Source organism: Stylophora pistillata, unplaced genomic scaffold (genome assembly GCF_964205215.1).
Source record: "Stylophora pistillata unplaced genomic scaffold, jaStyPist1.2 SCAFFOLD_378, whole genome shotgun sequence".
NCBI classification, from domain to species: Eukaryota; Metazoa; Cnidaria; class Anthozoa; order Scleractinia; family Pocilloporidae; genus Stylophora; species Stylophora pistillata.
The window spans coordinates 92,690-117,634 of NW_028290806.1; the positions used below are offsets into that span (position 1 = coordinate 92,690).

Below are 24,945 nucleotides of genomic sequence, written 5' to 3' on the forward strand. Positions count from 1 at the left end.
TTTAATGCGAGGCAATTCTGGAAGAATAGGTTGTTTTGCCATGCTAATTTATTTGTAAACTAGTTGCTCTAGGTGTGGAGAATGGCAGACAAAAGTACTGTTAAAGGTGACTTGGAGATGTCACGAATGATTAGAAGGTTTTCACTCCCCATGTCTGGAAATTTGGCTTGATGCAAACAGATATACCTTTAATAGAGGCTAAATGGGGCCAAATGGCCTCATTATTTACTATACCATTCATCCATTCATGTCAAAAGCAAAATGAAAGGAAAGTGGTCTTCTGATCAAAGGGTGTCAGCGAGTTGTTAGGTGCTTGCTGTAGTGTAAGTTACAAAAAAAATTTCTAAACTTTTACACAGTAAATTTTGGTCCATGTCATCTGTAGTTAACTTCAAAAAGACAGACATTGCCATATCTGAGGCCAGTTGAAACATTTGTGCATCGACTTGATGAATTCATTTTGTAACTTATACCCCATTCACACCAGAAAACTTGTTTAGTTAAACCAGGTTTAACTAAATAAAAATCAGAAGCAGAGAACTGAAAAACTAAATTTTCCACGAGATTCAAGCAATTGCTAAATTGTATTTTCAATGTGCCACATTTGAAGTTAACCAAATATTGATTTGAGCAGCTTCTATGGAGCTGTTGTGTTAAACCATGTTTAACAAAACAGCCTTAAAGCATGTTTAGGCTTTGGTGTCAATGGGATATTAGTCATCCTCAGCGTTACCACTGGTCATTCCAGGTGGTTCAATAATCTTCATCAAGGGATCAGATTAATAATTTCTTTACCGCTCAGCAAACAGTGTTATTTTTGCCATTGCACTATTTTGATACAGCATGCCCAATATAGCCAAGGTGTCGAGTACATGTATACACAAAGTTACTTAGGGTGGTTGTTTTCAGGATCTACTGAAACAGTTCTTTTTATTGATTAACATTTTGATCATTGCATGACTGCAAGAAGTTGCCACCTTGGTGGTCGATCACTGGCCTTAAAGCATAAGTATTAACCCTTTCACTCCTGAAATCTCAACAGTAACTCTCCTGGATTTTCAAAGGCTGGATGGTACTATTCACAGAATAAATCTCTACTGAGCGGGTAGCGGAGTGTGTTTTGTTAACCATTCTACACTGAATTGCAATGTATCTGTTGGATATGGTTTTTCACCCATTGAACAAATAGACTTTGGTTTTAAGGGTAAGGCTTGCTGATTGGTTTTATGCTGTTTTTTAAAGTCCTTGGCAGCCATCCTTTCAAATGTCTGGCAAAAATGGGGAAGCTCTGTGTGAAATCCCATTTAATGCCTGTAAAGGGTTAAAGCAGTTTGTTAGCTCAGCATTGACTATGGAAAACAGCCATTTCAGTGGGTGTTTCCTGTATCAATAAAGATCTAAAAACAGACAAGTAAACTACCAGAAATTTAATTTTGTACTGTTAGTGCAAATCATAAATAAACTGGCAAATTTAATTCTTTATTTAGTATGAAATGTGATACATAATACTAATTAATATTTTACAATTGTTGAGCACTTTGTTTCATTCTTCACATGCACAGAAATGTGTCCATACCCATCTTGGAGAAAACAAAACAGGACTCTAAAAAATTGTAATTCAAGAACATCAAGCCCGACTTCAGTATCTGTATTCTCCACATTTCTCTCTATACATTTCCTTTGTTTAGCAATCAAATCTTAGGTTGAAGATAATTTCCTTTATTCTCATGATCCTAATGAATGATTCGGCAGTATCACTGTGTAGAGATATTAGATGCTGATTACTCTTAAGGGTTTGAAAAGTCAACCAAGGGCTTTCTCTGTTTGTTTGGTCCCCCTCTTCCTTTCCCCGTTTGTTTTCATGAAGTTTGCTTGAAAACTACTTCTCTTTCACCATAGCAAACCTTTCAACAATCAACAAAAATGCACATTTGCCTGATTTTCACAGCTACATATGAAGATATATCTTTAAAATCGAGGTTGACACTCAAGCAAGAATACTTGCATTTCCAAGGAGAAACTCATTTTAGATCTTTAAAATTAAGTAAAATAGGGTTGCTTTTATATTGTTGCATTAACTTCGACAAAATTAATGAAAATACACATTTGAGAGGAAACCTGGAACTATATATTTACATGAATAATTACACTTTATTGAGGCAACAACACCATCATCATCATTTCAAGCTCAATTATTAAAACAAATATTGACACTAAAATTATTAGGTACCTTCTTGGAATTCATTCTGTTATGAATTGTATCCTTTTCCATTTTTTTCACAATTGGTACAGATATCAGAGAAATGCCCTTAATATGCAAGCTAAACTTTAATTGCCAATGTAAAACACTAATATACAGATGACACATTTCTCAAATTGTTCCCAATTGATGATATAATATGGTAAAATGGTTACAAACAGTTAATAACTAACCTTGGTTTGTTATTTGACAAAGCAAATTTTGTCATGTATTCCTTGGATATGTTGGTACTGACATGATTTCAAAAAAAAAATTAGTGCGATAGAGAATAAGAGCTGTAGTAGAACAGGAAAAAAAAGATAATGTCCCTCTCTGTTTCAAATGGGTTTCTTTCTTGTACAACTTAACAGGATTGTGGGACAAAGTATGGCAAACTGGCTCTGCTTAAACTGATCGGGTACTTTCAGCCCATGTAGATTTAGCACCTATTGTATATGGTAGTCTACACTTAAGTGCTCTATCAGCATTAAAATTGTATGCACTACCATTTCCAAACACACTCTGCACGATGCTTGTCCTCTTTGCCACACAATCAGCACTAGTATGGTAAATACTTTGCTATTGCTTACTGGAACTAGAGATATTTTAGTATATAATCCTTGGTTAACCATTCTGTTCCTTGGTGTAAGCTGGAAGGCCATAAAGTACAGGAGATGCTCCTATCAGATATTTCAGTTTACAAGCTTGTCGCAACTGGCTTAGTACTTGTGGTAACGAGAAACAAGACCCAGATTGAAGCCACTGTTTCAGCAGCAATTCACTGAAGCGATCAATGTCTTTGTCAGTAACATCCCACAAGTTAGCAACGATGGCTGGGCTGAAAGTGAATACATTATAAATAGATTACATGCTACATATCTATACAGTGAACCATAGAGTAGAGCTATGGTCTTTGAAGAATAACTAGTTCCTTGAGGGTCTGGTCCAAGAAAAGGGAGTGCCCAACCTATAAGGAAAGCAAACTTATACGAGTTTCCCAATGACAAAGGTCAATAGCAGTTGACATTTGGGTTGAAATCAGGACTTGACACTAATGGTAGCCAACTAGCCACACACTTGTAGAAATTCAGTTTTGGCCAGTGTTTTTCGATTTCCACTAGCCAGTGTAGCTAGCAAACAAACTGAAATTGTCATAACATCTAACTTGTCACTGGCCACTTGGCTAGTAAGTTGAAAAGTTAGTGTTGAGCTCTGTCAAATAGAGCCGGAGGTTTCAATAAAAGCTGGTTATCAGCTGTCTATCACTGCCCATGAGTCCTCTTACTGCTGTCTATTGAGCCTGCGAGCTGGCTCTCACGTTTAAGTCTTGCCTTAGGACCCCTTTTCCAAGGACAGCTACCCACTACTATATCAACAGCTGCTTAAACAAAAAGCTGTTGAAACCTGCAATATAGCACGTCAGTAAAAGACTTTGTAAGGGAACTAACACACAAGAAATGAATGCCAAAGACCTACCAGCCTGCCAGAAGATAGATTAAGGCCATCCCCCTTGGCTCACACTCTCCACCAGCCTAATGAATTAAAATAGAGTGGTTACTTATATGCCCCATGCCTAGTCTCAACCAACTACGCATCTGAACCAGACAATTGGACACTTCCTTTGCCTTTTGTTGGTTTGTCAACAACAATTATGTGATAGTTTTTCCTTCACGGTCAGGTATAAACTAACCTGTAGTTTTCCTGAACTGCAACCCATAAGCAATAAACAAACAGTAACAGCTCGACAATCCAACCTTTGAATGTCATCACCCTGCAGAAATTCACGCCCAGTGCCATGACCAAAATATCTAGAAAGAATATTGATGCGATGATTAAAGCAACAACAACAATAAAACTTTCTACTGTAGATACCCTTATCTGAAAATGTTTATCGCATCTAGAACTAATAAGTATGGGATCATGTTTACTGCAGGTGCTCTCCACTGATATATCAGTTGAGAGTCAGTCAACACTTGGGTGACACTTAGTTGATAGTCAGTTGGCACTTGGTTGATGGTTGGTTCACAGCTGGCCGATACTTGGTTGAGACTTGGTTGACAGTTGATGGTCAATATCTTTACCGATACATTGACCGACTGTCAGCCAAATGTCAACCAACATATCGGTCAAATGTTAACTGACTCTCGACAAATAATTATGTCAACCGATGTATTGGTTGAGAGCACCTACAGTAAATATGATCCTTAATAAGTGTAACAGTTGTATTATGGACCCAGTTTAGCAGCTAAGCAACTGCAACTCATGCAAGAGCATCAAATGTCATATAAAAAGGGTCATAGATACTGATTTCACTTCTAAAATAAAAAAAAAACACCATCTCCCCTGTTTCAGTTGTAATTTGCATATAGTTCAGTCAATGTAACATAAATCATTACTGGTAGTAACTGATACAGACATATCAGAATGATAATAACATGGGTCATCCAACTTAATTAGTCACACAAGCAAAATTTCAAGTATGTATAAAAGAAACCCAAAGTACCTTTGTCTCTATCTTAGTCAACTTATTTAACATATTTAAGAGTCATGATTCTCAGTATTTCAGCACTAACAGCTCTGCAAATATCCAACCTCTACGACCTTTTAAATTTTCTACTTTGTCAATGGCAGGCTTAGAAATTTTCAGGGTTTCAGAACTAGGGTTTATTTTAGAGGTATGCATATCAGAGGGGTGTGAGGGGAACCTTCTTTTCAAAAACTTTGTAAGAGCCAAATGATAATTCTTTATATTCCCCCTGATCTGTTGTATACATTTCTTGGTAGACAACTTGTAATGTTTAAAGATGGAAGCCGACATTCTCAAATGGAGGAAAATGTCACCAGTACATGACAGTTTTTGTTGGGAAGAGAGAGAGGGGTAAAGTGGAGACTGATGAGAGATAGGAGGCATACCAGAAGCTTGATGTTCTAGACAGAGGGGGCCCATTTAAAAGGAGATCTACTGGAGTGCTTTTAGTTATTCACATGAACAGGTAATGGACAGTCAAAGCTGATGGGAGACCCTAGAATAGTGCACTGGACTCCGGGTTGAGAGGTCTGGGTTTGAGTACTGGCTGGGTTAGTGTGTCGTGTTTGTGGGCAAAACACTTTACTCTCACAGTGCCTCTCTTCACCCAGAAGGACAAATGGCTTCTGCCGAATTGTCGGGGGGAGGGGGGTGAGTGGTAATACTCCTAGTTGGCTGTGTGGGCCAATAGGCCCCTTACTGGAGCCTTTACAGTAACTCACATGAACAGGTCATGGTCAGTTAAAGCACTCCTGAACTCTTCCTGTGTGGGAGCCTTTCCTGTGATACCTTGCCATCCATCTTCGCTGCAAGTGACAACAATTATTCATATACGCTGGATTATACAAGCATTTTGATTGGTTTGTACTTGTGATCTATTAAAAAACAGATGCAAGAGTAATGTCACCATCAACAATATTTTGCTTTCTTATTGTTTAAAACCATTACATGCTGCCAAAATGCCAAAATCAGTGACACACTTGGCTGGGCTTCCTGTGCCACTTTTTTATTCTTACTACATTTTGATGTCATCTGTGATCTATTACTAAACAGACACACAGCAACATTGAATCTATTTGTTCAGTTTATAATATATTGGTGTTACCTCTCTCAACTTGTATAGCCTAGTTTAATATATAAGAAACACAACATCAGGTCTTTCTTCTGTTTCATTTGCTTCAATCGTTTGCTTGTGTTTTGTACCTTTCAAATCACTTCTGAAACATTTTCTGGGTGTTGGGTAGGTTATTCTGAGGATTGAGTGCATAGAATGTTTTCTCAGGATCAATCTCAGGCAACTGTCTTTGACACGATAACTATCAAGAGAAATGCAGAAAAAAATATTAACTGACAATGAATATCAAGGTATTAAAAAGCTAAGAATCTGGCACAAAACTTTTTATGGTAGGCAACCACATTTCAAAAGACCTTCCTTCAATTCAATCAATTGACAATTTTTCCTGTATGCTTACCTTGGCTAATAGATAATGAAATGACAAACATTTTTTTGTATCAGATCACAACTTCTTTTCATAAAATTACAAACCATTATTGTAAGGGAGAATTATGCTCCAGAAACCAAATGAGCCAGTTCTTTACACAAGGTCTAACCCAAACCATGGTTTACACAATCAGTGGGTATCAGGGTTGTTATAATTAATTAAAATAAATTTCTTTCCACTGTTGACAGCATAGCAGAGATAAAAATCAATATGGTTCTGGGAGAAAACATGACAGTTGTTTGAGAAACAAGTCAGGTCTTCAAACTTTCAAAGACCTCTTAATGAAATGTGTACCTTGGAAAAAAGAAATTGCAGAGATGGGACCCTTGTCACAGGTTGGTCAAACAGGATGGGTATGCTTTCCCATGGAAGACGCTGAATATCCTATGAATCATAAAATACAGATCAATTTGATTTATAGATATGCCAGAAATTGACTCTGGTTCCAAACATTGTAGAAGCGTACGTCCCAATACTGAATGAGTTGATAAGTAAGATCTGCTACCACAATTTAGGCACATCTTGCGATTACAGCATATCTGTGCATGCCCATAAATCTACCTTACTGTCTGAACACTTTGAATATAATGGTGAGCAACCAGTACCCATTACACTAATGTTGCATATGACCACTTTTTAAACTAATATGGAATGTCAGTCCATTACAGATGCCTTTTCCCCCACCCTTGTGTTTGGCTAAGCTTTGATTCCTTGACAGTTCACCAACATCTATTTACAAAGAACCCACATATTCGTTGTTCAGTTTTAAGGTCTTCAGAGCTAGAGCTAGAATACATTTAATGGCTGATTACTAAACAAATGTAAGACCTAAAAAAGCTGGCTCTTACTTTTCCAAGAGTTAGGATTACAGGATGACGAGGAATGTTCTCTGCAGAGTGACCTCCAGACCTGAGAAGGAATTTTGTTGTCATCAATAATTTCGCGAGAGTACAAGTAATGAAGGTAAGAAAGAAAATTAACCTTTATGTTCCCTCGAACCTGTTTATGCAGCTTTTCTTGTCTGTATCTTCAAATAGCTTGTCAGTGAGGTTCTGAACTTCATCAAGTAGCTGAAACATGCAATGTGAGAGATCATGAAATGAGAGATGATTACTTAAGGGCCAAGGATGAGGAACCTCCCTTTGTCTCTAGTAGCTAAGAATAAACACATTCTCCTGTCAGGCAATTGACGATGATAAACCAATACAGTGCAATTTTATCGAACACCAAATAATCAAAACAAAAATAATCACAACAGCTTATTGCAATACAGGTTGAGAAGAAAAAAACCAGAGGGTTGCTATGTCTAGGAAACACAAGTGGACCAAATTACAATTTAGTTAATGTAAGTAGTTGCTAAATCTGACTTAAGCCCTTCATTAGAGTGAAGAGTTAGCCCTTTGCTTTGACAAAAGCAGTGAAATTCCAACTTACTCTAGACACTTGATTACGAATTCTTTGATTGCAACAAAATTTTCTTGTTCTTACTTTTCCAAAAGAAGGTAAGGTAGCATCCATGGCAGTAATTTCAATCAGTGCTTCAGCAGTTTCTTTTCTTGACAAGCAAAATGACGAATCTATGAGGACCTACAACAGGCAAAGGACACTTAATAATAAAAATATTAATAATGACAATGGGATTTAGCTGGCGGCATTCCATGAGGTGGTTCTTCTTGTCCACTGGTTTAAAGTGAAACGTTGAAATGTTGGTTTTTGTGGAGGGAGGAAAACCAAGGAACCTGTAGAAAAACCCTTGGAGCAAGGACATACCCACCCACATACCACATATGACACCAGGTCTGGGAATTGAACCTGTGGAACAGCAGGGAGGTGAGTGCTCTTGCCACTCAACCATCCCTAGTTCCCATTCGGTTACTATGCAAGGTTTTGCTACTTCAATTGTCATCTTTGGGTCAAGCACCAAAGATGGCACACAAATCATAACAAAGATTGATGGACAAAACATTTTTCATACAATCTGCCATCCTTATAACTCGGGAAACTCTGATTGATTCATGCACAACATACTTCAAGCAAATGATTATCAGGACGGCATCCACACAGGATTGAAACTAAATTTCTCTTCCAACTCTCTGGCTATGGATGCTATTGATTCACAATACTCTTCATCAATAGGCTGACCAAGAAGAACTCCTCTCCATCTTCCAAGCCAAGAACCTTCAAGTTTCTCCAAAAGGTTCTAAAGAAATGACCATAATTATTACAATTTAGACTTTCAGTTATGTCATAGGAGAGGATACACATTCATGGCTCGTGAGACTTGAAATGTTGATCACCTTCATTCTCCTGTCAAGCCTTGTCCTTAGTGTCCACCACTCGGTTGTGTTGTTAATATTCATGCTTTTGATGCTGTCATTCATTATGTCTGTAAATTCCTCCAATACACCAGACTGGAACAGCTTTGAAAGATCCACAACAACTTTGTCTCCCTTTACAAAATAAATTGTTTCAGTCAATAGTTAATTGGGTTAATTTACTTCGCCAACCCTGTTCTTGTGCTTTTATCATTACTTACAGACTTTCTAGTGGTTAAATGAGAAATTATCTACTAGTAACCTCAGGTTATCCCCACTGTTTTGTCAGATATCCAGACAGTTTGCTCAGACGTATTTCTAGTGATCTTCTAGAATAAAGAGGTATTGTGAGAATTCAGTGTTTTACCCAAAAACCCCTTATGGTGACCTTGGACAAAGCTTAAACCTGCACTACAGAATCTCAACTGACTGTAAGCTACTACCTCCTGCAACGTAGAGGTTAGAGGTCCACTCTCCCTAAATACAACAACAGAGTAACCGCAATATAACCAAGTTGTTACAAACACATCGACATACAGTGCAATCCTTGTTCTGTGCTTCTCCAGATGTTGTGTTAATCTTAACCACAGCAGGATCACAGTCAGCCCTTACCCTGCAGATCAGCAGTTCTCTGTCCTTGCTTACTGGACGTGTGAAGGTTTCCAAAGTGCAAACAGTCCACTCTAGAAAACAATAATTCTAATTTCTTACCTTGTCAATATCACACTATAGGATTATTGCCAAAATTCATTATTTGCTCAACGTAACAAATTAAATTTCAGTTCTACTTGTCAAAAGAACTAAAAATTCATGGCAAATGTAATCATCTATGTGTAGCATGAGCTGAAGAATTGGGAAGAGTCAAATGAGGTGGTCTGGTAACAAAAAGTTTTTAACAAAGTAATTTTGCTTAAAGAATTATGTTAAATTAGTGATAATTACATTTCGGTAGAAAAAATATTCTCCTGTTATAAGAGTCACATTGTTCTACAAACCAATCCTGAGAAAGTTGAACAGTTAAACACTTTCTTTGAAGCTGGTTTGGCTGCATAACACAGCTGAAAGCTCACTATTGCTTGTAAAATAACTATAATGTACCTTTAGGCATGTTCTGCAATAGGGAAATTTCTTCAGGAGTGAAGAGACCGTGTTTGTATCTCTCAGTTGCACACAAGGAAAACTTCATGATGTTTCAAGTCTTGACCAGGGCAGCCAGTTTTTGGTGAGCAGTATTAGTTGAAGAGTCATCAAGTGACAAGGAGGAAAGACGTTCTGCAAGCTTCACCAGATCTCCTTTGTTTTCCTAACAGACAAAAAGGAAATAACAAAATAAAGAGAAATCTACTTGTAGATTTATTAAGTTCCCTGCTCTGGCATCCCATGTTCTAGTTCCCTGTTATGACATCCCATGTCTTACAGTAGTTCCCTGTTCTGGCATCCATGTTCTAGTTCCCTGTTCTGTAATCCCCTGTTCTGGCAGTCATGTTCTAGTTCCTTGTTCTGGCATCAAAGGTTCTAGTTCCTTGTTTTTGCATCCCATATAAAGGAGCAGATAAACTTTGAGTCACTTAGTGCCACAGTAATTGGGGATACCAGTAAACACGGAGAGTTGTGTGCCATGTCTAAGAGGTAAAAGCATCCAACTGGTTTTCACAAGGTCACGAAAAATCTCTCTCTTTTGTATACATAACAAATAGAAGTCTATCAAATGCAACAGTAGCTACAAGTACTCACAAGCAAAGGTGTTATCATATATACCAAAGGTTTAGAAAAATCCTTTGCTATTCTCCTAAAATAACAAAACCACAGGGATTCAATTGAAAATATCCCTGGTCACTAGTCAGTGAAGTCATCTTTAATTAATTTGAGTTGAAACTTCAACTTAAATTAACAAAAAGGATGTAAACTTTGCCATTATCTTTGTAGTCTAGATGAGTCTTCTACAAACTAGTTCCAAATTAATCTTTAGAGGAAAACAATTCCCCTTTGGCATCTTTACTATAGCTAAGATATCTTGCTCTATGGGGACATAAGAAGTTGAAATGAAATTTGTTTATACATTTGCCGTAATTGCAAAAAAAAAAAAAAAAGAAAAAAATTTGAAAAATAACTGTTTTGCTGGTTTGGACAAGGCAAATTTACCAATTACCAGTAGATTAATTCAATGTTGAATTCACATCAGGGGAATAAAACAAAAGAAATTAACCCTTCATTTTCAGCACAACTTCATGTTCAGCAAACAATTTTTAAGATCTTACTTTATTCTCTTTCCTGTTCTGGTAACAGCTTGATGTCTAAGAGTAACAGACAAGGACAGTTAATATTATCCTCAAAATTCTCTCATCTAAAATTTTGGATTGATGCTCCTTGACTTTCTGATCTAGTGTGGGTCCAAAAGTTTAACAGAGCTTTTACTAAACATTAATAAATCACCTGTATGGTAGGCAAAATTGCCTTGCTAGTGCAACACCATCCACAAACTGCCTCAAAGCTTCCCTCACAGCTCCCTGATGAGCATACAGCTGACCAACTTGTAACAGGGATGAGAGCAAGTCATTTAGGATTGACAAACTAGAAAGGTTTTGGCCAGAACTTTCTGATGTGGCTAGCAAATCTGCACAAACAAAAGGAACAGATACCAAAATATGTGATTAAAAGTTTAATAATAAAACAGAAGAAAACTCTCCCATGTTTCAGGCCAGTTTGATTGCACTTTTCTCTATATTTTAATCAGGATAATAACACATCCAATTACAAGCACAACTCTATCTCAAGGCCTGAATTAGGATTGCAAGGTATTGCCAACCACATGATTTAGGTATATATCATCAGGGGCTTCATTAATGTTTTCTGCAGGAGGGAAACTGGTTTTCACAGGCGGGCAAAACTCTTTGAACTGAACTTCTTTATAAGATAAACTTTCCTCCAGACCGTCAAATCAGGTGGGCAAAACCGTCCTCACAACCGGTCAATTTGCCCAGTGCCTGGCCCTTAATGAAACCCCTGTATTGTCCCACTCATCAGAACACATTGTCCCTAGTAGAAGCTCATAGAAATCAGGGGCACTACTTTGCAAGCAGGGCTCTGCAGAATTGTGTCAAGAATAAAAGGAAACAAAAATTCCTCAATCACCTTACCCAACAAATTTTCCTTTTGCTTGTGTATCTGTTTGCCAGTACAAAACGCATCTAAACCAAAGATTTCTTCAGCCATTTGTGTTAGTTTATGAAGTGCATCCATAGCCCATTCCAGGAGTCAGTGAACCAAGTAGAGGATCTCAACAATGATAATACTAAAAAAAATAACTGTCACCTGGGAATTACTCATAAACTCATGAATTGATTCACTGATCAAAAATTATCTGGTTGAACAGACTGTTTTGTTGGTACTAAGTCTGCCTAAATTTTCACAGGTCACTTGGCGACGGTTTATGAAAACAATGAAATAAAAAATCAATATTGGGGAGCTGGGATTGGGCGGTGGTGAGGTCACTCGCCTCCCATTAGTTCAATTCTTGGACCTGGTGTCACATGTGGGTTGAGTTTGTTGTTAGTTTTTTCCTTACTCCAAGGATCTTTCTAGGGGTCTCCAAAAACAAACACTCCAAATTCCAATTAGACCTAGTATCAGTGGACAAGAAGAGCCATCTTATGGAATATCCACTGCTAAATTCCCATTTCCATTATGAAAAAGTTACTGAATAACTGTGGAGAAGAGTAGATCTAAGTTTTGGAAAGAGGAATTTCCAAAGAAGAAGAGTGAACTTACCAACTATTATCTTAAATTTGTGGATTGTGGGTGGGAGCATTGCATATTCACAGCAAATTGATTTCCATCTGGCTTTCAACAGGTGGGACTTGTAACTCTTGTGTGTGAAGACTTCACTCTGCAGTGCTTCCTTCAGGGAGACCTCCCCTTCCGAATACTAAACATTAATCAATGAAAATCACGACTGACACACACATCACAAACTGAACAATCCCGTGTTTACACGTACTGCCTATTATAGACCTGTTTAATTGGTATTTCCTCCTATACCGTATATTGTATAATATACATGAAAAAATTTCTCAGTTCTGATTGGTTAAGATGAACGCAGTTTTCAGTTAATTCAGTGCAGAAGAGAGTTAATTCAGTACAGAAGAGGGTTAATTCAGTGCAAAGAAAGAAACAAACCAGACATTCTGATTGGTCAGAATAATTGGTCAATGTCAATGTCAAGGTCAATGTCACTTGCAGGATTTCAATAAATTATTTTTGCATGTGATGCATGCGCTTTTCTTCCGCGTAGTTATGAGAAGCTACCTCGTATTTTTTCATGTATATTATTAATACATAATCACATGATTTTCTCGTGCAATTTGGAATAAATAATCACTTGTAAATGTTTTCAAAGATCACAAATTGCACTCACCCTATGGGCTCATGCAATTTTGTTAGTCTTTGAAAAAATTTACTCGTGCTTATTTATTGCAAATTGCACTCAAAATCATGTGATTACTATACAAATTGGATTTCCCTGCTGCTCTCAGAGGCTAGCTGGCCCACAGTTTCCTTGCCTAAAGCTATTCCAAGTTCTTCAGCACAAAGAAAAATCACCAACATGGAGCTAGAGTACCATGTATACATGTATGCCTGCATGATGAATGCTTGTTTAACCCTTTGACTCCCATGTCAGAGACCAAGACAGGAATTCTCCTTACAACATCAGTACAATGTCAAGCACACAAGTGAGGAGAATAAAGAAAAAAATCAATTGTAGAGGATTATTTAGTTACTCCAATACCAAATTTTCCAAACTTACATCACGAGAAGTGTTTGGCAGACAGTAAGTAGAGTTAGTTAAAGCAGTGATAGGGTTAATAATGATTTTGATTTTTCATACCTTTCCTGTGACTAGCAAATAGTGACTCTTGGCCAACAAGAACTGAACCCATGAAGTACTGCAGGGCTCAAATCTATCAACCAGGTTACTTGTATGAGACAGAATAATTGAAGCATGTGACAAGTCCAGAATGTCACACAATGAGTGAACAGCATCACTTAGGGCACACAATCCATTATCCAGCATATCTTTGGTACCAACTGACTGGGATATACTGGCAGCCATGCAAAGAGCACTAGCTTTTTTTAAGGGCTGCAAGAAAACAATTCATTCATTGAATGAATAAAGGGGGTAAGATTCTGATGGGAAACTGTTGTAAATTAAAATAGTAAATAGTTTCACTGATAAAATACATATCAAGTGTTACATATAAAGTGTAATGGGCTAAAATGTGTATTAATTACTTACAGCCAAGTTATGCTTAAAACCAAGTCTATTAATAAAAGAATTTTTAAAACGCTCAGTATTGCAAAGCGGATATAAATTATTGGCTTAACTTGCCTAAGCCTAAGGGTAGCAGAGTTAATCCTGGGAAGGGAGTGGTGCAATGGAAGATGTTCCCACACGCTTAATTTTTTGAAGATACCCATATGTTGTGCTGCATCAGATGGGGCAGATGGGGGGGGGGGGGGGGAAATTATAAGTACGTATAATTTGGTTTCATCAGCTGAGTTGATAATGTACATGCCAATCGGATGCTGAAAAGAATTTCTGAAGCTGATGTTTCAAGTATTAACCCTTCACCATTTGCTCTGATAAAGGGCTTAACCTTGGAATATCAGCTTCAGAAATTCTTTGCTGCAGCCAATTAATATTTATTAACCCAGTTGATACAACCAAATTATCTTGTAATAACCTCCAACAATGCAGAACCTACATTATTCATTACACCACTGATAACAAAGGGAAGGATCCTCACTGTATAAAATTTACCAGTCGAGATAAAAAAGACCTGACTGGAGAAAATCATTCTTTTCTGTTGAGTGATAGCCTTTTCCTTCAATTACTTAAATCTCTTAAAACTGCTGTCATTTCTTGTACCGAAACATTTTTTTAACATTTCCATTGCCATGGTCATGTTGTGACAGGACTGCATGAATAGTTAATTGCCTGTGGGAAATCCAAATCGTCACCAATGAAAGTACGTAGCAGGTTTCACCTGTTTTAAAAGCCCAAACATTTCAGCGGTGATAAGCAAGTAATGATATGTCTCTTCAGGATTAATAAGATGGTCCAGGTCAACCTAGAACATAAAAAAAAAATTCAGTGAGAATAACATTCATGCAAGATTAAATGTATTTTATACAGTGGGAGATGCAGTAACCCAATGGTTAGTATGCTGCACTGCGGGTCAAGAGGTCTGGGTTTGAGAACTGGCTGGGTCATTTTGCTGTGTCCACTTGGGCAAAACACAGCTTTCTTTTCTATCACGTGCCTCTCTGTAACCAGGAGTACAGATGAAAAGCCTGCCAAGTGATAAAATGCTGGGGGAAGGGGATAACCTTGCAATGGACTAGCATCCCATCTTGGGGGAGTAGTAATACGCCTAGTTGCTTAGCCCTTTAACTCCCAGAAATGATTTAAACATGTATCTTCTCCCTTTAAAGCCCATACATGATTCAACAGGTAATGAGAATACTTGAACTTATCATGTAGAAGTTGTTCTCTTGATCTAACACCAAATTCTTATAACTTATTTACAAGGAAATGTGTAGCAGCTAGAGGGGAGAATTAGTGATTAGGTCTTGGGATTTAAAGGGTGAATTCAATGGAAACCAGGATAACCTCGGGCTGGGTGGGCACTCTGTTTGAGTGCAGACTTAGCACAGCATTTAAATTTTAGTAATCCATAAATCTTTAATGGCACATCTTTCAAATTGTTTAAGTACCTATCGTAAAACGTCTGAAAGTATCAAAAGCTGATACCTATTTAGTTCTCACAACAAATTCCCCATGAAAGAAAACTGTTCTTGGAATTTTACAGTTTCACTTGTTTTCAAATAAAGAATTCTCACTGCCAGTGAAAAAATATTAATGTTTTGGAAATTAAAGTAAAAAAATATATTACATAGCCCTAAAATGCTTTTTCCAGGAAACATTTACCTTTCCACTGGTGTCTTGTTGCAGTGATTTGGTCCTTAGTGACGTCCACATTTCCAAAGCTGCACAAAGTGATTCCATAAATGGTTGCTCCAGGCAGATATCTTCTATCTGAAAAGTTACACCAACATTTCATTTGACAGTCTGATATTTTGAGGGAATGAGGTGCTTTTGGGGATGCACCAGAGGTGCAATGTCAGGGCCCCCTTTCCCTTCTGCACGGTCCTCCATGTACACGTACAGGTACAGTATGTTGTTGTTGTAGAAAAACTGACTACAAAATTCATGTCTATTGTAAAACAGGCACATGACATTTCATCAAACACAACAATTTGTTCCTGAAAATGTGTTGAACAAGGAACAATATAAAATCTGTATAAGTAATGTTCACTCTAGACTTCAAATTAACTGAAATCAACTTCTTGCCCCAGTGCGTCTCTTTGTTGGAGGCACACTCAGTGGCCTAACAGATAGCCTGCAGCCAGCGCGACCTCAAGAAATCCAAATTTGAGACCTGGGTGGGTCATCAAATTGTCAGATCAGATCTTAATCAAAAAAGTTTCCAGTACTTTCCTCTTCTCCTTCATAACTGTCAGAAAGCTCTGGCCTTGCTGAAGTTGCTCTCTCATTTACTGCATCTTTGTGCTCAAGCAAAGCCTGCCATAAATATGCAGCACCAAGTCTATCCAGCAAAAGTGAATGCATGTTTTTCTCCTCATCCTGACTATCTGTTGAGTCCAATAACTGCTCTAGAGTCTCCCCAGCTTCTTGACAGTACTGCGGTGCAGATCTAAAGAAACTCAGCTACTATTAGTGTCGAGCCCTGCAGTGTCTGCTCAACGCAGGTCTAGGTTTCTTCTGATGCAGATTTGATGTACTTGAAAGGGATCAATTTTTTTGTCCCTGCCCATCAAGGTGTCTCCTGAGTAAAGATTCATAAAGGTAACTGACAGTTTGAATGACCAACTTTGTCCTTTCAATAAGAAGATGATAAAAATTCTTCACAATTAATAGGATACTTGGTCAATCCATGGTTACCATGCTGAACTCCAATTTAAGAGGACTGTTTTGGAGTCCTAACCAAGGCCACTGTGTTTTGTTCTCAGGCAACCCACTCTAGTTTCATACTGGCCCTTTCCAACCATGAGTATGGATTGGTAATAGCAACTTAAATGCTGTGGATTTACAAGCAAGGGCTCGAAATTAATGGTAACCCATTAACCAATGGTTAGTAATTTTCAACGTTTGGTTATTAAAAATTTGTCCAACTAACCCAACATGGTGAGTAAAATTTTCTAACATATTTAAACATCAGTAGACCTCAGGGCAAAGAGCACGTAGGCCCGACTCTCAGAGGAATACTTAGAATACTCAAGTTGTTAAGTCAACTTTAACTCTTGTTAGAGAATGTGCTGTAGATGTACTGTTCTTGACTAATCATGGTAAACAAGAGGAAATAAAATAGGTGGATAATTGTCTACGTTTTTGAGGTCACCATGCAATTTCAGCTACTCTTTAATTTGTCCTAGTTGTTATTATCAAAATGTTCAATATTTGAGATATCGTAACTTGTGAGCTTGGATACCAAACTTTATTATTTGGTTAGTAAAAAAGATGTCTACTAACCCGAAGGGTTAGTGATCCAAAAATTAAATTGGAGCCCTGCCTGCCATGGACTAACATCCTGTCCAACAGCACTAGGCCTTTCAGGCTGGTAGCTAAGAAGTTAGGCTACTGGCTGAAATTTCAAGTGAGGTGGCTCAAAGGCGGTGAACAATTGTAAGTGTACAATGAAATATATGAAGTTCATATATTTTGAACTGCGGTATTAGATACGTATGATGCACAATCCTTGCAGTAGATAGCGCTATTGCTTTAATACACTGTAGCGCTATTGCTTAAATAGCGCTATCTACTTCGAGGATTGTGCATCATACGTATCTAATACCGCAGTTCAAAATATATGAACTTCATATATTTCATTGTATCTAATTTATCACTTTCACGGGTTTATTACGAATCAACTTAACGGCCTGCTCCCAGTTGGCTTGTTAGCTCAATTGGTAGAGCGCTGCACTAGTATCGCAGAGGTCAGTGGTTCCAATCCCGTACAGGCCTGATTTTTTTTCAGGTCTGATTTTCACTATTGCTTAAATAGCACTATCTATTGCAAGGATCGCGCATCATACATAATTGTAAGTGTGTAACCTTGGAATGGCCGGTTGTGCTTTACCAGGTGATTGCTGGCCAAAAATCCAGCTGCCGACTTCCACTTTTCTTCTGGCAAATTTCACCAGCAGCTGACAGTTAGCAACAGCCCTGGCCTGTATGTCAGCTGGTAACCATTAAACCTATACAGGATAAGACACTTACCTCTCTTCTTCAAGGTCTACCTCTCCTAAGCTATGCAGGGCTATAGCAAGTTCTAATGCAGCTGATGCATAGTGAAACTCATCTTTGTGAACAACATACAGCTCTCTCAACTGTTTGATGACAGCAATTTGCTCTACTGCTGTGTCATAGCTGAAAAAGTTTGGAACAATTCAATCAAACATTTTGGAAGGTACAGTTGTACTTCACTTATGAAAGAGGAAACCATAAGAAGAAGTCAGAATGTAAAAGAAAGTCTTTTGTCACCTTTTGGTCTTGTAACAAGCAAGCTCTTCCTGCAAAACAAAACAGAGCTGGCTTCCTTCTACATCTTTTGCATCTTCTTGCTCTGCAAATGCACTGCATAGGGTTCTGAAAAGAAAAAAAAACAAAGAAATTTCTTCAGACAGTTTCCAATTTACTCAATCTTACTTTAATTATGTAATTCTTCAACACCATAATGATTATATCATTTTGTCTTTTTTTAGCACTATGCCTTATCTCTCCAGAGTCAACCTTAAAATATTAGAATTCCCCCCATTTTTTTCTTCCCTCTTTAAATTAATTTTATCTGATCCTTTTGAAGCCTTGAACGAGCCAAAAACTAGGAATTTGGTGTATTGAGGTGAGGAATCTGCCACATTTCAATGGTTATGTTATGATAGTGCCTTATTATTTTTTATTCACTTGCTGCAATGCATAAAAAACTCACTCCTTCCTTTTCTGATGCATCGCAACTTGTGAATAGAAATCGTTTGAGGGCACTTCCCATGGAATAACCCTTATATTTGCTGCATGTATGTATGTTCTGTTTGATTATGAAAACAACATGCATGCATTTGATCAAGTTTAAACAAATTAAAACCAATTTTCTGGAGTTCTTGTAACCTTTTTTTTACACAGTATGATCTGACATCTGCTTAAAACTCATAAGCTTTAAGTTAATCGACATCAAAATACTAATATTTATTTTGAACTCTATTACAAACCTGCATCTCTCAGACTGTTTTTCTCCCTCCTGTAGATCCTTCACCAGCTCATGTTTCACTGAGACCCATTGTCTGACTGGCTGTTTTAGGGTGTGGGCATCAGAGGCTGTTTTCAGTGCTACCAGGACCACAGTTGAAGCAGTCTTTAGTGCATCCCTGATTCTTCCGGCTCTTCTTTGACAGTCAACTAGCAAGGCATACTTTGTGAGTAGCTTCACCTGAAAGTATTTTTCAAACATTGCCAAATAAACATTTTCAAAACTCACCATGTCATTGTTAGCCAAAATTAGATTTGTCATCAGCAACTTATTCTACATTCACCCTTTAACTCCCATGAGTGACCAAGACAGAATTTCTCCTTACTGTATCAACACTATATCAAACAGACAAGTAATGAGAATAAAGACAAATACCAATTGATAAAGGGATTATTAGTTAAGCTAATACCAAATTCTCCAAACTTGGATCATAGAAACTGTGAAGCAGACAGTAAGGAGAATTATGAATGAAATCTTGGGAGTGAAAGAGTAATAAGTTTTCCCCTCTTACCCACTCTTGTTCCTATTCGGTTCATCACAAACCTGTTTCAGTTTTGTACCCATAGCAAATTGACCTTATGAGCTAGAAGGCCTATCTTGTCACAGCTTATTTCAGTTTCAGAATCATGAGCTGATTAGGAGTGTTGGTGATTCCCCCTAGAAGGAATACCAGTTCATGAAAAGGTTACTCCCCTCTAGGGCTCCACACTAATGGTAGCCAACTAGCCACAGACTAGTCGAAATTCAGTTTTGCCTAGTGGTTTCTGATTTCCAACAGCCAGTTTGGCTAGTAAACAAACTAAAATTGTTGTAACATCTAAGATGTCACTGGCCACTTGGCTAGTAAGTTGAAAAGTTCAGCACAAAACTTTTTGTCAAAGTTTTCCTTAAATTTTTTCCAAAACCCCTTTATACTCCTGTGCTGGGTTGTTCTTTACTTCTACATGTGTTTAGCTACCAGTAATTAAGAAATTTGTCGAATTCTGGCAGTTGTTGACTGTGTGAAAGACCCTGTTCTAGCTTAGAACACCTGATACCCATAAGACAGTCTTGAAACAATACTTGAATGTAACATTTTCAGCAAGGAAAACTCTCATGTAGAGGGTCAAACAATAGTTCAACTGAACTATTAATTATTTCAATAAACTTTAAATTATAGTACATTCATCAATTGAACAGACTTTACCTCTTCAGCTTGGACAATGATTTTCTCTTCTGTTTCTGCTCCAAAGCTCCAGATTTTTAACTCATCACAGGCAAGAGCCAGCAATGGCACTCCGTCAGCAAAACAGTCGCTTTGATAGGACACACAGCCTACATTGTAAACAGTACTACCCACCCATCGCAGCTCATCAAGAGATAAAGGAATATCAGGGTCTTCAAGAGCATCGTGAATAACCTTGCTTGCTTGCTGTGCAACTGTAACACATTCTCTCAGAATGCAAATTCTGTGAAGAAAACAAAACTGTGAATCAAAAACTGCACTTTGAATGACAACATACAGTTGTACTTCACCCATCACCTCTCACAAACTGACTAGTAACAAACAGTAGAATACTTTCCTTCCACAAGATAAGGAGTTCTATTTGACAATGGAGACCATCCATTTATCTCCACTCAAATTTATTACCAAAATGATTGCTCATTTGTTGTAATTCAGTTTCATCATTGTTTCAAATTGAATTTCCTTTTGTTTTGGGCATGTCAACGTACATGTATGCTAATGCACTTGTAAAACATGGGATAGTTTGAACCTACAATCAGCGAAAAACCTGTCCACAAATTGACCTTTTCAACACCCTACTACTTAAATTTCATCTCTTTTGCCCCTGTTAAGTTAACCTGTTCCCCTCCTTCCCCTCAAGACAATGTTGTATTGTGATTCCATGAACTTTTAGCTACACCAGAGATGACTAGCTTAAGTTTTTAACAGGCGGGAATCTAGCAATGATAGGTGGGTATTTGGGCTGAAGGCCCACTCTACCATGCCTTTGGCACGCTATACCAAGGGGGTTCCAGGGGCATGCTCCCCTGGGAAATTTTGAAAATGCGTACTCTCTGAGATGCATTTTTCTTGATTTTGGGGGCAAAATCAAGGGCATTCATTATTTCACATACATCAATTACAAACACCGCTGGCCATTGAGCCTGAAAAATGGACGATGTGATATGAATGATGCAATCATTGCACTAAATGGAGTGTTTACAATCCTTTCAGTTCAGGTAAGACAGCAATGAAGGTGTAAACAAACAAAATAAATAAATAAATAACAACCCTCTGACAACATTTAAAAACATTTTGGAGAAAGTAGTGCTTTACAGCCAGAAAAATCACATTCACAGCCAGGTAATTTTCCTGGCTTCCAGCTATTATCTACATCCCTGTACACACAGGCAACATTGAATAGGTGGGGGGGGGGGGAGGGGGGTCTTGTCAGTGATTTAGAGTGTGGTACAAGCTGTCATGTTATTCTAAAAATAAACAGAACTCCTTAAACATGATGTGTCAACTAATTTTGATGCTGATTGTAGGATAAAACTGAACCACATAATACACCCTACGTATAGTGCTTTTAAAATAAATATTTGGACCCAACCTTGAATTCCTGTCACATTCTTTTGCATTCTTGTCACTTTTCACCTGATCTTGATAAGAAGAAACCACAAAGTTCAAGACAGTCAGTTGTCTTGCTGTGGTCTTTTGCAACTGTTGGGTACACTGTGCAATCAAATTGTCACCATTAGGTTTGTGCAGAGCGTGCTTGATGTGTTCACACTGGAGAGACAGAATTCTCTCATACAACTTGAGCAGCTGCACCGCATCTTGACAAACTCTCCATGAGAGGCATGTACTTCTTTTTGGTTCCTTGGTAGAAAAATTTTGTACCGTAACTCCGAAATACTCTAAGGAATCAGAAACAATTTTCAACATTGTTCACGACAAACCCTTGGATTGCAATAGTTGTGAAAGTAGTCTGCTTCCTTCCAATATCATTTCTTGAAGAGAATCAAGTGTTTCTAATATTGGATTTGAGGAGCAGTTCAATAAAATTGTAGCCTTGCTGACGAAACAAATGCAACAACAAACTTGAAGTGGTGTTGGAAGCTTTGAGTGTCCATTCTTGGTATGGTTGACATTTCTTGAAATTTTCAAAAGTTTGTCAAAAACGTCCAAGCCTTGCACTGACATTTCAGCTTTGTTGCAACTCCTGCCAAAGTGAAATCCCAGTTCAGCAACAAACAAGATTGAGTCTATACCACCAGTTATCAATTGTTCAAACTTCACCATGAGCTTGTCAAAAACAGATTCAAAGAAATTTTGCCAGATGCTTAAAATCAACATTCTTTTGTCTACAGTCAAGCTGATATTTTGTTCCACATTTAAGAGTTTTATCCACAAGTGATTTCAATGAAGAATATGTGACAGCTTCCACTTGGAAAAGTAAGGACAACTTTCTCCAGTCTAAAACAACACACAAATGAGATGCTCTTTCTGTCAAAGTTACTTTCACTTCTTCTAATTTTCCTGCTCCTTGAAGCAAAGCATCAGATGTTCGAAGAGAGAGTGAAGAGAGCCCCTTCTCCATTTTTCCACCATCATAGTTTTTCCAGGACTTGACCACTTGAATGAACTTGAGCAAGTCATTAGCATGACAAAAAGCCTGGTCAAACTGACCCTTAGATATGAGCTGAACAATAATCAAATAAATTGTCTTGCCAAGTTGGTCCAGTGAAGGAATACACTTGAGATATTTACCATTCTGAATAGATGTGTCGCTGAACAACGTACTCACTAAACAAAAATCCATACAATTGTATATTAGTCAGTAATCATTTTAATTTTCACATTACTTCTAATGAAGGATTAGTATGAACTCTTACAAACAAAATTAATATTTTTCAACCATTTTAAAGAAGTTGTTCATTAGTATTGTCGGTTCACCAAAATGATCTGGGGTGTTCTGAGAAGGTATACAGGTGTATTGTTTCCCATTATCACACAACTAGAAACTATATTTCGTGTAGGAGACAAAAGTCATTTTGAGATTGATTATCAAAGAAAAGGAATAAAAAAAATTGAGGTTTCTTCAAGTCTCTTTTTTATATTCAGATGCTTGGAGAGGAAGGGACAAAAAAAGTCATAAACATTCAGGGTTCTCCTTAAGTACTGGCCACCATTTTAGAACATAAAAAAAAACTACCTTGATTTTGAGTTGTGAAAAAACAACAAATTTCCTGAACAAACAACTTCCTTGAAGGCCATTTTCGCATAAACATCCACAAAAATATTTAAGGTTAAATTACATTTTCATGCTGGTTGAGCACCCATCCAATCTCTACCTAGCTCATGTTTACCTAGCCAACCAACTATCATATCACTTTGCATATACTTCCAAACAAATGCATAAGATAGAATTTTAGAGCCCATACATTTTAAATAGATTAAATACAAACCAACTTAATTAGGGGTAACTGGGTCTTTATTGCCTAAGACCATACGCGATGCTCCCCATGACAGGGAGGTAAATAGAAGAAAAGAAAGAAAAAAAAATCTTTTCGCAGATTTTTACAGAGGGAGGAAAACAGGAAGACCTGGAGAAAATACTTTTCGAGTATCTCACAAATAGGACAATTTTTCTTGGATAGAAGAAATCTCCAGCATTTATTCAAGTACGAAAACATTCCAAGGTTTAGATTTGTCTAAATTTTCTCAATTGGGCTGGGAACAGTAGAAGCCCAACTGAGAAAATTTAGACAAATCTATACCTTGAAACGTTTTCGTAGTTGAATAAATGCTGGAGATTTCTGCCTCCCTAGTGCCAGAATACCTGGATTGCTGAAAATTTACCCGTGACTGGAAATTGCCGAAGATATCACGATTTTGAAATTTTCTGAAAACGTTTGAGAACTTTTCAAGACTGCCGATATACATTAGTCAGTGCCGGATCCATGAGATAAGGTTGGGGGGAGGGGGTGCGGTAATCCAGATCTTCAAATAAAAGAGGGGGCCAGGCCTCCAAAAATTTCTTTTCTCGGGCCTCAGTTTGGTCCAAAAATAAGGGGGGCGGCTCGTGCCCCTCCCCTGGATCCGCCACTATTACTAGACCACGAAGCACCAAAATGGCTCTCAACTTTAATTTTTTGTCAAAACTTTACCTGCACATGTGTAAAACAGCTCTCTGAAAGTTGCGAAAAAAAATTTAAAAGTCACCCGCACTCTCGAACCAATCAAACCAAAGGATTTCTTGAAGCTGGTTGAATTTTGCCGGTATGCACCTTGAAAACGAGTTGTTAGACTTTTTGAGGGGTGAAAACCTTATTTACTTCATTGAATATTCAGATATTAACTGGACTATTTTCTTCTTTTTTAATTGACTAAATTTTACACCTTAAAGGATATCTTTAGTCTGCTACATTTTCTGATCTCTTCTGTCTGTTTTCCACAGCTATAATAACCAAAGAACAAAAGGATTCGACACACACCCGGCTCGTTTCTTCGTCCATAAAATAACTTTGACCTGTTCCAGGCTCCCAGTAAATGGGTACGAAGTAAATAGCGGGCGTACGACACACCTTCGGCTTTTCTTTCGTTCTGTACTACTTTTCGTACGCACAACCACTCAATCATACGTTTAATACAGGTAGGGTAATGTAGGCAAGAAACGACATCTATAATAACGCCAAACTGAAAAAATCAACTCTTAATTTAATCCCTTTCTAATTATCGAATGTCGACAAATAATATATATTTTTTGTTCAATTTAGAACAGAAGTTTCTAAACACAGATGGTAAGAAATTAACTTTTGCCCTGTGTTACTTGCCGTGAACGTCAAAATTTTTCTCTCCAAAGACAAGAGACGAGCAGCTTGGTGCTCCTGAGTGTTAACAGTAAAGGGTGAAAGTTTCTAAAGAAACTGTGGTGCTGCGTCGATGGGGGTAACAAGGTAATTGGTTATATCAACTAAGTTGAAATTGTAA

General features: G+C 37.7%; 1 pseudogene across 1 annotated transcript; it reads right to left on the reverse strand.

Moving 5' to 3' along the window:
- Positions 1 to 1,458: 1,458 nt before the first annotated feature.
- Positions 1,459 to 23,682, reverse strand: LOC148715956 (uncharacterized; annotated as a pseudogene). The gene is made up of 27 exons (XR_015995737.1): positions 21,563 to 23,682; positions 20,152 to 20,413; positions 18,928 to 19,145; positions 18,206 to 18,310; positions 17,942 to 18,091; positions 16,142 to 16,358; positions 15,572 to 15,679; positions 14,628 to 14,711; positions 13,469 to 13,720; positions 12,352 to 12,508; positions 11,721 to 11,771; positions 11,017 to 11,197; positions 10,842 to 10,877; positions 10,318 to 10,372; positions 9,682 to 9,886; positions 9,121 to 9,266; positions 8,566 to 8,718; positions 8,297 to 8,468; positions 7,757 to 7,855; positions 7,268 to 7,338; positions 7,117 to 7,177; positions 6,563 to 6,652; positions 5,970 to 6,082; positions 5,489 to 5,572; positions 3,930 to 4,047; positions 3,716 to 3,771; positions 1,459 to 3,077 (listed from the first exon to the last, which is right to left on the reverse strand). The product of XR_015995737.1 is annotated as an uncharacterized LOC148715956 (transcript).
- Positions 23,683 to 24,945: the final 1,263 nt, after the last annotated feature.